General features: G+C 48.7%; 1 long non-coding RNA gene across 2 annotated transcripts in view; it reads right to left on the bottom strand.

The window, feature by feature from the left end:
• Nucleotides 1–12,369, bottom strand: part of LOC113998194 — a 71,425-nt gene that overhangs the window by 41,841 nt on the left and 17,215 nt on the right. Inside the window, exons 4-5 of one of the 2 annotated variants that reach the window (XR_005564565.1) lie at nucleotides 12,034–12,221; nucleotides 564–738 (exon numbers count right to left, since the gene is read on the bottom strand). This is a non-coding gene — a long non-coding RNA (uncharacterized LOC113998194). Of the gene's footprint in view, nucleotides 1–563; nucleotides 739–6,065; nucleotides 6,128–12,033; nucleotides 12,222–12,369 lie in introns of those variants that run through there. The other variant, XR_005564562.1, reaches the window with a different exon arrangement.

A 12,369-nucleotide genomic window follows, 5' to 3' on the forward strand; every position in this document is an offset into this window, starting at 1 on the left:
ACTGCCAACTGAATTACAGCTCAATTTCACCAGGGTGATTAGCTTCAAAAAGAGTAAGGAGAGCGGAGCGGGGGGGTGGAAAAAGTAAACGCCAACCTATCCTTGTGCAAACTTCCCAAGCAATAGCTAAAGTGTGTTTTGGATAGGATAGCAATAGAAAGCTGTAGCCAGGAGGGAAGGAACAGGGGTAGATAAAAGAAGAGAGGAAAAGATGTAATAGAAGTGGATGCGGTGCACTCTGGGATACAGTTCTAGCACATCTCCAGAGGCCGAAGCAGTTCCTATAGGATAGAGATTTTCTTTTAAAAATACTAATGGGCTGATTTGCAGAGCCGTCTGGCTCTCAGGTCTCCCACAGAAATGACTCCTCAAACATCATTAACATGTGTGCACTGCTGACAAAGCCTTCCAAATATGACCCCGCAGCCACACTGCCCGACGACGGCAGCCGACTCAAACACTGCCCAAACGAGGGGTGAAAAGGGTCTGCCTCCTCTGCCCAGCCACCACACGCCATCCTCACATCTCAGAGTTGGGATGACGCTCACACACACGGCTCTTACCTCTCGAGGCCACTGCCTCAGCCCCATGGGCTGGTGGTGTCCTCCATGTCCCCGACGCTGGATGTTTCTGGTGGGAATCACGATGTGGCATCATCGCCCTTCCTTCATCACCTGCCCTGTGCTCCCTCATGGCTCCAGTCTGATGTGCTGGGGGAAGACACTGGGACATCCATTCCTGAGGAAAGACAGTGCTGTCAGTCAAACCACATCCTCCAGCTCCCGGCCTCCAAGCCCCGGCCTCAAGACAAGAGGACACAGCAGGCACAAAAACATGGCCACAGCCTTGCCGAGGGAAGGAGAGGGAAAAGGAAACGAGGGATGGGATATCTATGGCCCTCTTCTTGTTGCAAACCCTTTGGCTACGTCCAGCATCCCCAAAGATCTGCCTTCCATGATGATCTAGTCCTGCTTCACCTCTAATTCTCCCCTTTTGGACTCCACAGCAGGACGTGGTGATGAAATACATATGTACTTATGCATGTCAGGAAAATGGACTTCCCCTCATTTTCTTTAAACCTTTTGCCTAATGAGTCCACTGGGTAACCCTCAGAATCCAAATCCATCCATGCCCCCTCTTCTACTCCTCTCTGGACTGTACATGGTTTGATCACCTCCCTCTCCTCTGTACTCATCCCCATCTGCCCCTCTACTCCACAAACACGCCTCAATCTGAATAATTTCCCTCTGCTGGAAGCTCCCCCTTTGATCACAGGTTTCCTATACTCTTCCCAATAAAGGTAGTCACAACTCCAGCAGGGGCAATTTTAAAGAGACAGCTTCATTCTCACCCTCCTGGTACCATATCTAATTCCTGGGTTTGACCACTCCTGAACATAGGTGAGACATCCAAAACCCACACCAATGCTGGCAGGGCAGTGGCCACTGTGCAGAGTTATTGATGGAGCCCAGCATCCCTTCCCACAACTATTCCAGATACTGAAGGATCAACAAAATTGTTCCTGTTGTACTTTCAGGAGGTTGCTGGAAGGATACTTTGTCAAATTACTGGAGGGACCAACAAGATGCATTCCAGAGCTTGGGGCTACTTGTATTTACTAGCAGAACCACTACTGAGTTTATATCTTATCTACAAAAACAAACCCAGAAACCTCTCCATCCCAAGAGGGAGAAAACACCGTTTGCACAGTACAACACAACACAACAATTCTCAGTGACATTGGCATGCTGAGCTTCCTTTTGCAACCTCCTGGTTAAGAAAAGTTCCAAAAAAAAATGTGTGTTGTGCGATAAACAAAAGCAGCCCAGCTGGAACTCCTGTGATACAGAATCCTGTTTCTCTGTAGTTATTTATAAACTCTTCTTTCCAATAGTCGGGAGCTTCTTAAACTAGAGCAGATCAATACACCTGAAAAGGTAGAGGCAGATCAGAGGGAATTAGATGACATTGGTGTATGCATCTTCAGAAATTGGAAGAGCTGATCAAAATGGATAAGTCAGAAAAGCCTTTTTTTCCTTTTTTTTTTTTTTTCAATCGGGTATTTTCTCCATTTCCAAATGAAATTTTTTAAGTGTTTGTCTTAAAAAAAAAAAAGAAAAAAGAAAAAAAAGCCTAATTCCTTTTCTTTTCTCATCCCCAAGCCCAAGTAATTTCTAATCTTTCCCACTGGTAAATGGCAGAAGTAAAATTTATCACGGTTTTGGGAAGGGTGGCGGGGAGAAATCTGACACGGCTCTTATTTTCACTAATTTTTTTCCACTCAGATCCAGTCACTGCTGTTTTTTTTAAGCTGCTCAGAAAAAGAAAAGCAAAAGCCTTCTTTTCCCAGCAGAAGCACTGCAGCTTTTGGACAGATGTGGTTATCCTTCATGCGCAGAAACCTTACGGGCTTCCCGGCTGCTGAGACAGACCGGAGATCACCCCCAGCCATGGGAATGCGAACACAGCGTCAGGGTTTCTCTCCTGCGAGGCCACAGAGGGAGCCCAACTCTCCAAGTTGCCTCCCAGCCACTTCCCCGGGCTGTCTGCAATCCAAATCAAATCACATCTGACTTCAGGCCAAGTTCGGGAAACTTGATTATCTTTCTCCCCCCGCACGATGGGAGATGGCAGGTTGAAGGGAAAGAGGAGGAAGGAGTGAAAAATTAACACAAGCACTTAAGATGTTATGAAACTGCAATATGCATCTCTAGCCTGGCCCCCGGTCCTCCAGCCCATACATTATTTAACAGAAAAGAAAGCACAAATGAGCCAGAACAATAGCCGGAGGGTGGGAGAGGAATGTACATATATATATATATATATATTTAATTCCTTAAACCATGCCCATTAGTTTTGTTTCTTATTTGGGATACTGCATTAATCATGCTAATATTTTACAGCCGGGCTGTACACTTTAGCCATTACTTTAATCAAAGCCATCAGCGTACCCAAGAACACGCTACCAGGTGGGAATAGCTGCTACCGCTCGCTGTTAATTACTTTGCATTTTACAGCAATCAGCAGCAGGGGCTGAGATCATAATAAATTCATGACTTATGGGTCCATAAAATCATTACCGTAGGAAAATATGTTTTATCAGGCATTCGTCGGGCTGCTGCTCAGAGAGAGATTTCTTGAAGGAAATGACACCCATGAAATTAAACCGATCCTCGCAGTCAGCAGAAATGCTAATGTGGGCACAAACAGAGCCGAGGCTTGTGTGGAGAGGAGGGAGGGGAAGATGGGGAAGGATTTTGCCAGCCTGAAAGGAGGGGAGGTGCTGGGGGAAGCCTGCTCACACCCAGACAGGCGGGACAGAGGGAGGGCTGGAGGGAAAGGGAAGAAAGGAGAGCAGGATGCAGGGCTGCTAAGGAGTCTCAGCACCTTCACTGCCACAGCCTGAACCTGCAGCAACGATGCTCCATGGGGCATCTACACACAAGGACAGAGAGGGAAAAGTTACTCATGCCTTTTTAACAGGAGAATCACTGAATCAGTCCTGAGTTAGAAGGGACCCACGAGGACCACCAAGTCCAATGCCTGTCCCTGCACAGAATCCCAGCATGTGCCTGAGAGCACTGTCCAAATGCTTCTTGAACTCTGGCACGGAGATAAAGACACACCAATGAGCTGATGTGCAGCAGCTTCCTCAGCCTGGGCTATACTCCCTCTCTGATGGCAGTTTTCCAGAAGGGAACACAACCCATTCATGACTAATCACAAAGTCTCTTTGCTTAAACGACCCACCTGTGGCTTTGCACACAGGTAACCGCAGCTTGGCCTGAACTTCCTATTCCCAAACCTGGTCAGCTGAAGGCAGGGGTTTTAATTCAATCACCTAAAAGCCCAGGCAGGTTATGTGGGATGCCAGGGATGTGATCAGGGCAGGACCTGCTCCACATGCAGCACGGCAGTGCCATCACAGCAACGTCGAGAGCAGCAGCGAAATCAAGCAGTGCCAAATTGACATAAAGCAGCAATAAAAGGAGCCTCAGGATTTGAGAAGCATGAAAGGAGCCTAAATGAACTTGCTGAATATTTTCTAAGCCTTTTCTGCACTCACATAAAATCCCATGGCACCTCCAGAGTCATTAGCCCTGCCAGTTCCTAAAAAACAAACAATAAGTTCATTTCTAATTTTTTTCATTCTTTTTTTTTTCAGTCTAAGATCAACTGAGTTTTCTTTGGCAAGAAGCCACTGGTTCTTTAGAACTCTCATGTTTCTTGGCCTGTGAAAATGAAAAAGTGAAATGCCAACTAGAAAATACCCCCAAAGTGTTAAATTGGCCAGGGCCTTGTTTTTTACTCTTTGTTTCACTCTGAAAATACTAAGGAAGCTCAGTCATAGCTGGTTTGTTTGGTTTATTCGCCTCTTCCAATTACACTGTGCAAACAGGGAACATTATTTAGTGTTATTTAAGCATGAAATTATAACAGATCATCTTAAATATCAAGGCCCTAAAAATAAATCTTTCTATCAAGGCACAGCAGGTCTAGATCTACTAGCTTGTTAACATCCACCAGGGTGGGCAGAAGGCAGGAAAACCCCAGTAGAGAGCTCAATGTTTAAGAGATTTGTTTCTTTCCTTTCTGGGATCATGAAAACCTGAGCAGCTCAGCTCTAGGACTGCACTGGGATCGGAAGGGACACGGAAGCAGAGCCAACAGTGCAAACCTGATGTCCCCCAGACCATAATCCTGCACAGTGTCCTGGGCTCTCCCACTTCTACACAGCCCAGAGGAGCAACATCAGCCTGTGATCTCCAGGGAAGATCCCTCTGGGTCTCACCTCCATGAGACACGGTCTGTGAGAAGGGTTTTGTTATTCCTTCACCCCAGGTGGCTTTCCTAGAAGAAAAGGGTGCCTGCAGCATCTCACACAGCTCTTTGTGGTATCCACACCTGCATTCCATGGAGAATGGGTCCCCATACCCTTCTTGGCCAGACCATGTCATGGTTCCCTCTCAGGGCACTGCACCTGCATTCCTTTCTCTTAAAATCTAGGGAGACACAGGAAAACACAGAAAAAGATCAGCCCATACTGGCCAAAAAGAGAAGCGAGGGACCTCCACCATGGGAGATGTTCCCAGGTCTAGTTTAAGCTCATCAGAGATTTCCACACTATAGTCCAATGAGCCAACACCACACAGAAATAACAGCCTGACACCAACATTCATCCAGCTACATTGTCCTACATCAAAATGCCCTCAGTGTCCTACCTGGGGCCTCAGAGCAAGCCCCAGGGCTCGGGTTGCAGAAATGCTTGTGCCAAAACCTCCTGTGCAGTCCCATCAGCCACAAAAAACAACCCCAACCCCACCCTCCAGCCCCACATGGTGAGCTCCCATCCTTCTGGACCGGTGGCTGGATTAGAGGTGACGTGCCAACAAAAACTCTTTGTGTAGAACAAGCTGCGGTTAAGAGCAGGTTGCAGAGGAGCTCTGCTGTCCCCAGACATGCTGCTTTTTCTTTGCACGCTGTCTTTACCTTAAGAAACCCCAATCACTCTAATCCCTGGGAGAAAACTGCTCCAAACACAGCTCAGACAGCTGCTCACTGCTTGGCGTCGCTGGCCCGGCTTCAGCTCTGGCTGAGAGCGAGCAAGGAGGAACCAGGACCTGCAGCCAGGTGCTCCATCAGCTCCTCAGGAACTCCTAATCAGCCAGGGCAAGGAAGCCACAGCCCCTCTGTGGGATAAACTGGTTTTCTTTGGGTTTGACATCTCTAGTTAACCCCTTCCCTACCTCTCCAAGTCCCAGGAATGGTCCACACTTCAAGGTCTCTCTGTATCAACACTCCCCAAGATTCAGAAGGGCACAAAACACAGTGAGCCATAAGGAAAACATTTGCCTAGAAAATACCACACTCCAGCCAAGCCTACCTTCACCCTCAAGGAATTAGCCCAAATTACTTGGGCTAGAACCCTCCTGTGGGGCCAAGGGCTGGACCATCCCCTTTTTGCTTCCCTGTAGTGGGTTCCAGGTTGGCTGTTGCTATTGGGGCCATAAGTAACCTCCTCTGACAGGTGCTGCAGCCTGGAGATTTCCCCTTTATGGTCCTACCTGGCTATAAATATCCTTTTCTTCTTCAGGGAAAGAGCGTCTGACCAGAAGTGTATGAAGCTTCCTGACAGGCTGGGAAAAGAGAAGAGGTTTAAATGTCAGCTAAAACAATCTTCATTTTCTTTTCTAAATTTGCAAAGCTCCCCGAGTCACTGGAGTGAGGCATTTGCCTGTTTGAAGTTCAGCCTGAAAATCCTTTTGCAAAATATTTGCTGAAACACAATAATGTTGGAATTGGAGGGGATTAAAACGGCTTCAGTCCTTGCCCCGTCACCCTGAAGCCCCTCTTTAAGAGAGTTTCTGTAAAGGCAGGGACTTGGGTCCCCATGTCTTGAAGGCACAATACAAAGGAGAGAGGGACAGAAATAAAAACGTAAAGCTCCTAAACATCACTATTATTGAAATGCCTCATTTGACATTTTGACTGTTTCAATTAGCTAACAAGGAACGCTCCACTTAATCCACCCTCAGATACTCAAAGAAACCAAGTCTTTCCCTTCCCCCATACCAGATCTGGCCTGGCAGCTACTTCCCAGCCTCGGGAGAAATCCCAGCCTGGGTGATGGCTCCTGCCCTGGGGGAGCCAGCAAGGCAGAGCCTACCCAGCCCAGTGCTGGCTGACACTGGGGAACATCCTTCCCCCAAACCCCACCTGCCTTCGGGCACAGCCTCAGAAACTCCAGAGAGGAAGCAAAATGACACCCCAAAAAACCACTGCTAGGGCCTTTTCTCACCATTTTGGGAAACAAAAGAGGAACGTGGTACTGTCAGGCCATCAAAGATGGGCCTCTCTCCCTCATTGGGATCAACCAACAAGGAGCCCCGGCTTGTTTGACCTGCGCCAAGATGAAAAATCACCCACAATGATTCAGTACCCACGAGAGAGGAGGAAACACCGTGAAAATACTTCCCACCTCCTGCACAAGGTTCTGGGCTAATTCCACCAGCTTTATTTCTCCAGGATTTACTCCCTGCTGTGATTTTATGCCAAGGAAGCTGGAGTGCCGGGAGCTCTCCCGTCGGCAGGTGGAACGGCCAGAGCTTTCCTCCTCAGAGCGTTTTACGACCTTTAAACACACACACAGACGCTCCCCATCCCACGGGTGAGCTGCTGCCTGGAAGGGGGACTCGTGGCCACTGCAGGGGAGATGCTCCACACTCCATAAAGTCAGGGCGGTCGCCTCAGGCTGGGGGAGCTCTTGGGGAGATTGATTATCCCACCAGGAGCACTTTGATTGCCTTGGGCAGAAAAGCAATCCACCAGCTCTTCCGTGGCTGGGCTCTCACAGACAGCTCTGCGGGCACCGACAAGAGGATTTTCTCCCACGTTTGGAGGTGGAGGAGGGGGCAAGGAAGGAGTGACACACGCAAAGCCACGCAGATGTTTGGTGCCCACAGGACAACACCTCACCCAAAACACTGGAGTCCTGGAGGCAGTGGACTCTTACAGACCTCACTCAGGCAATGCTGTCCCTCCTTTCTTCCTGTTTGAGGGGATCAAGAGACTGAGAACAAGAAGTTGCAGTGCTGGGTTAATGGTTAGACTTGATAAGAAAAGCCTTTCCCAGCCTTAATTATTTAAAGGGGATTTAGGTGTGGAGAACTACCACTGACACCCCCTTGCTCTAACTACAGGGACTTCCAGATCCAAACTGGAATCTGGCAGAGAGGAGTAGGAGCCACCAACAGACCACAGAGCAAGGTGGAGGCAACATACCAAGAGTCAGTAAAAGCCCTTTTTTTGGCCTAAGACCCAGGTTTCTCCATCATGTGGGTCTCCACAGCAAAAGGAGTTCAGGAAAACGTGTGTGCCAGGCAGCACTCACTTAAGTGAGTGTGAGACTGTGCCAGGAGAACAAATGGCTTATAGAGGTGCAAGAAGGCTTTGTGGAAAACTGACCCTAATCCTCTTCTGAAATACCTTGGCTATCTTTGAGCTCCAAGCCCCAACAAAAGGCACACAGATTATGGTAAATAAGACCAGTGAGAAACCCCACATCCCTGCATCCAGCCTCTGAGCAGTGCTGCAGTTATATCAAATAGTCACTCCTGCTCAACTTCACTTTAAATCAGTCCCAGTGCTTCCCTGTTCCATGATTGCTGGAAGGGATCTGTACCTTCTGGCTTGTCACCAATCTCCCAAGCTCATGGACAGCCCATAAATAGCTGTCCTGGTGCCAACATCTCTAAATAGTTCTTCTCCTGAAGTGCATCACCTCTCAGCCTTGATTTTGTGAAGCCAAACTCTGTGTGATGGGATGTTCACGCCTCTGAATTTCTGAGCAGGGCTCCTTATACCCTGTTCTCGTTTGATTTCATTGGTCTTGAGAAAGATTGGCCAGAGTACCCCCGTTATTCCTGAGGTGGTCTCACCAAACCAGCTGGACTAACAGCAAGACTAACACTTCCCCCCTGTCAAGCTTGGTGCTCTGATCACTTCCTTGTGGAGCCTGTTCCAGTACCCAAGCTCCCTCTGGGTGAAGAACCTTTTCCTAATGCCCAACCTAGACCTCCCCTAGCACATGTTCATGCCATTCCCTCATATCCTATCACTACCTCATTTGAGCTTTACTCCTCTGCTTTCCCACCACAGAAAGGCAGTATGGACAGATAAAAGAGTCCTTAATTCCTGAGAAAGGCAGCTGAAATCCCACCAGCTCAGCCCATTGCTCAGGAGCTCCCTTACCCACAAATAGAGCTGTGCCTTCATGAAAAAAAGCATCACTGGGCCTGCAGAAGTGACCTGGCAACAACTCCTCCCTCCCAACCTCCCAGACAATCCTCAGGCACCAAATACCTGGTGCATCCCAAGCAGAGGCACCTCTATTAATCACAGCCCTGTGCAGTTAAAGTTATTTAATTCAGAGATGTGAGAAGCTGCTCAGCTGTTTATGTCCAAGGGTTAAACTTGCCCCAGCCGCACACTAAACACATTTTTTACAATCTGGCAGTGATCCTTGCCTATTAAGCATCTCTGGCTTCAGAGAAGAGATATTGATTTATTTCACTTTTATGGCTGGAGGTATTTATTCCTATCTGCTTTCTCGCTTCTTCACCCCAGCTGGGATGGGGGAATGAGGAGGAGAAAAAGAGAAACATTACAAAGCTGGTGGAGCCAAGAGGTGATGACTCACAGTTTTCTGATGGAGGGCACGAAGGCTGGGACAAGGGAGGTGGGGACCAGCTCCGGGGCTTGGCCAGATTTTCTCACAGCTTTTATTTTTGCGATGAAAAGAGGAAAATATGTGGCTGGAAGAAAAGGAAATCACATCAAACTTCAGAAGGAAGGTTCCTATCGAAGTTGTGTCCCCACAGGGTGCTTTGCGAGTTAGAGCTTGATTGATTTGTACCAGCTAAGGACCTCAGCAAATCTCTCCTGTGGGAAGGATCTCAACACTTTCCTACATCTCAAAGCCAATCTAGAAAGGAAGATAAAACCATACGGCTGCAAGGGAGAGCATGGACTAACATCCCTGATTTAGCCCATTCCCATACTGCTGCAGACACCTATTTCCAGGCAAGACTCCCAGGCACTCCAGTGTCTAACACTCTCTTTCCATCTCCTCCTGCTGTAACTGATGCTGGAACTGGCTTTGTTCTGCAGGGCCAGTGAAAACACAGATTGGCATTTGCACCCTTCCAGATGTTCCTTTGCAGGCAGGTGAGGTGCCATGAGACGCCTGGGGACGTGATGAAAGCAACAAGAGGACAGTTCAGACCCTTCAAAGCAGCAGATGCTCTGGGTCATTGCATTACCCCCATTTCACATGCCCAGCTTGTTCTGCCTCCTAGCTGGGAGTTTGCTCCTCAAAAATGCCAAAAAGTCACTCGCTATAAAAACAATTTAAAAAAAACTCTCATCCCTTTTCAGCAGCATCTAATATCAGTGCATCAGCCTTAAGCTCTGCCACGGAAACTTCTCACAACACAGGACCAGACATAAAGCATCCTGCTCTCCTGTGGCTGCCTGGACTACTCTGGGGACATGATTTAGTGGCGAACACGGCAGTACTGGGATAACAGCCGGACTCAATGATCTTAGAGCTCTTTTCCAACATTATCAATTCTGTGATTTTGGTAGCTGGCGAGTCTTGGAAGAGGAGGATTTCTATTCCCAAGTGCCTGTAATGTGGATTCAACACACGCCTGGGGTCTGTAGGCACTATCTTGGGATTTTTGGGCACACAGATCATATCTCAATGTCTCAAATCCCACAGCACAGAGTATGGGGACAGAAAGTGAGCAAAGGCCTGGCTGAAACAGGGAAAGCTGAGTTAAAAAAAGGGAGGTGAGTGCCAGGGGCTGTGGGGAAGAAGAGCAGAGGTACCTGGACAGGAGAGATGGAGCAGGTCCTGCTGCAGCAGGGAGAGCTGAAAGGGGTTTGAGGGAGGTGGGAGGTGCATTTTGAAAGCTCTTGGGAGAGAAGGGTTGGGAGCTTCAGACCCAACACAGAGGAGCAGCAGCTCTCAAAGTCAGGGCTGGAAGAAAACCAAACAAACCAAAAACCCAAACAAACCCAAACCAAAATAAAAAATTTCCACAAACAAACAAACACCACCAAAACAAAACAAACACAGAAAAGATTTCTGGGCAGAGCACAGAGCCATTCAAAGACCCCATCTTTGCACCCCCTTTAACCTGCAAAACCTGGGGTTTCCCATCAGTCCCAAAGGCTGCAAATCTCTCCCAGAAGCCTTGTGCATCCTCTGACAATTCAGCCCAGCCCTGGGAAAGCAGAGTTTGAGCTCCCATCCTATCTGTTTATTTGTCATCCCTCCCGCTTCAAAGCGAAGCCCACATTTCCATTCGTCAAACACAACATGCAAATTCAGAAGGAATGAAAGGAAGAGGTGGGCTGGTGGCAGATACACGGAGCTGCCACTGAGCGCAGCCGGTTCACGCTTCATTAGCATCCTCTCTCACCAAGCTGCGAGCACAGCCCTGCAGTCTGGCTACGCACAGACAGGGAGGGAGGCACGTTTTCCATTTGGAGCCCATCTCCCCCCCTTCCCAAACCCGGCTAACCCCTGCTGAGGCTTCCTTGGGCTCAAAGGTGCACACTTGTGCTCCAGCATCTCCCGCACTAGTTAAATATACCTTCAGGCAAACCTCAGGAGAGAGCCCAGTTTGAAACTTACTGCGTTGTCAGGATGACAAGTGCTCTGCCAGGCTGTTAAGTCTCTGCTGCCCTTCCCGTGTCTGTTCCCCCTCCCCTTCTGCTCATTAGAAGTTCCCTTGATAAACCAAGACTGGATATTTATTTTTTTTTAAATCATTTAAATGTTTTCTTAACTTCAAAACATCGACAGCTGCAGGACTGAAGGAAGAAGAATGATGTTTTTACACTGATCCAGACAGAGATTCAGCCCACTGTGACACAGCACAGCGGGTTCATGGACAGAGAAGAGCCCCAGGGTGTTGTGCTGGTGTGGCCACAAGCAGGAGCCCAGCCTGGAGGTCTCAGTCCCCAACATGGGCTGGCTGCTGCTGGCTCACCCCAGCCTGGCCATCCTGCCAAAGGAGTTGGGAGTCAGTCATCCCCTCAGCTTTCTCCATTCTCACCTCCAGTGTGATCTTCAAAGCCCCCAGTTTCTGTCCTCTACAGAGTAACCTTCATAACCCCAACCCGTGTCTACGTAAAGCTGGAGTCCAGGATGGATCCAGAGTCTGGATGACACTTATGAGCATCAACAGCACAAAGCCAAAAGTCCTGATGAAGGAGCCCACAAGCCAGGCAGAACTCAGGCTGAAAGACAAGCACCTGGAGGCCCAAAACACAGGGCAGGGACAGAGCCCAGCAGCCAACAGCTCGGTGACAACTGATCCCAGCATGGGACTGCTGTGACCTGCAGGAAAATCTGTCTCTCTGTCCTCAATGCTTCCCCTTTACCCTCAGTAAATTCTGCTCGTGGCAGCTCCTCCCCACAGGGCCCCACCAGACCTCAGGGCAAGAGGGCCAGACCCTTACCCCTTCCTCCAGCGATGGCACGGAGTCTTCCTCACAGGGAGAGGCACTGAGGGTCAACTCTCTTCTTGGCTCTCTGCAGGGGAAGATCACCAGTTTGGCTTTCTCCTTCCTGGCCTGCTTCTCAGCCTTCCATGCCTCCAGGTCCTTGGATTTCTGCTCTTGATTGCTGGATCTTTTAAGCTTATCAGCTAAGGATGGAATTAAATGGTTTTGAGAAGCAGAAACCAAACTCTCCTTGAAAACAAGCTGATGCACTGAACCTTCCTACAGGCCTTTTCTATTGCATCCTTCTGCCTGGGTTCCTCAAGGCAACAACATAACTCCTTTTCCCTGTCA

Source organism: Pipra filicauda, unplaced genomic scaffold (genome assembly GCF_003945595.2).
Source record: "Pipra filicauda isolate LSUMZ 115617 unplaced genomic scaffold, ASM394559v2 scaffold114_size2234877_pilon, whole genome shotgun sequence".
NCBI lineage: Eukaryota > Metazoa > Chordata > Aves > Passeriformes > Pipridae > Pipra > Pipra filicauda.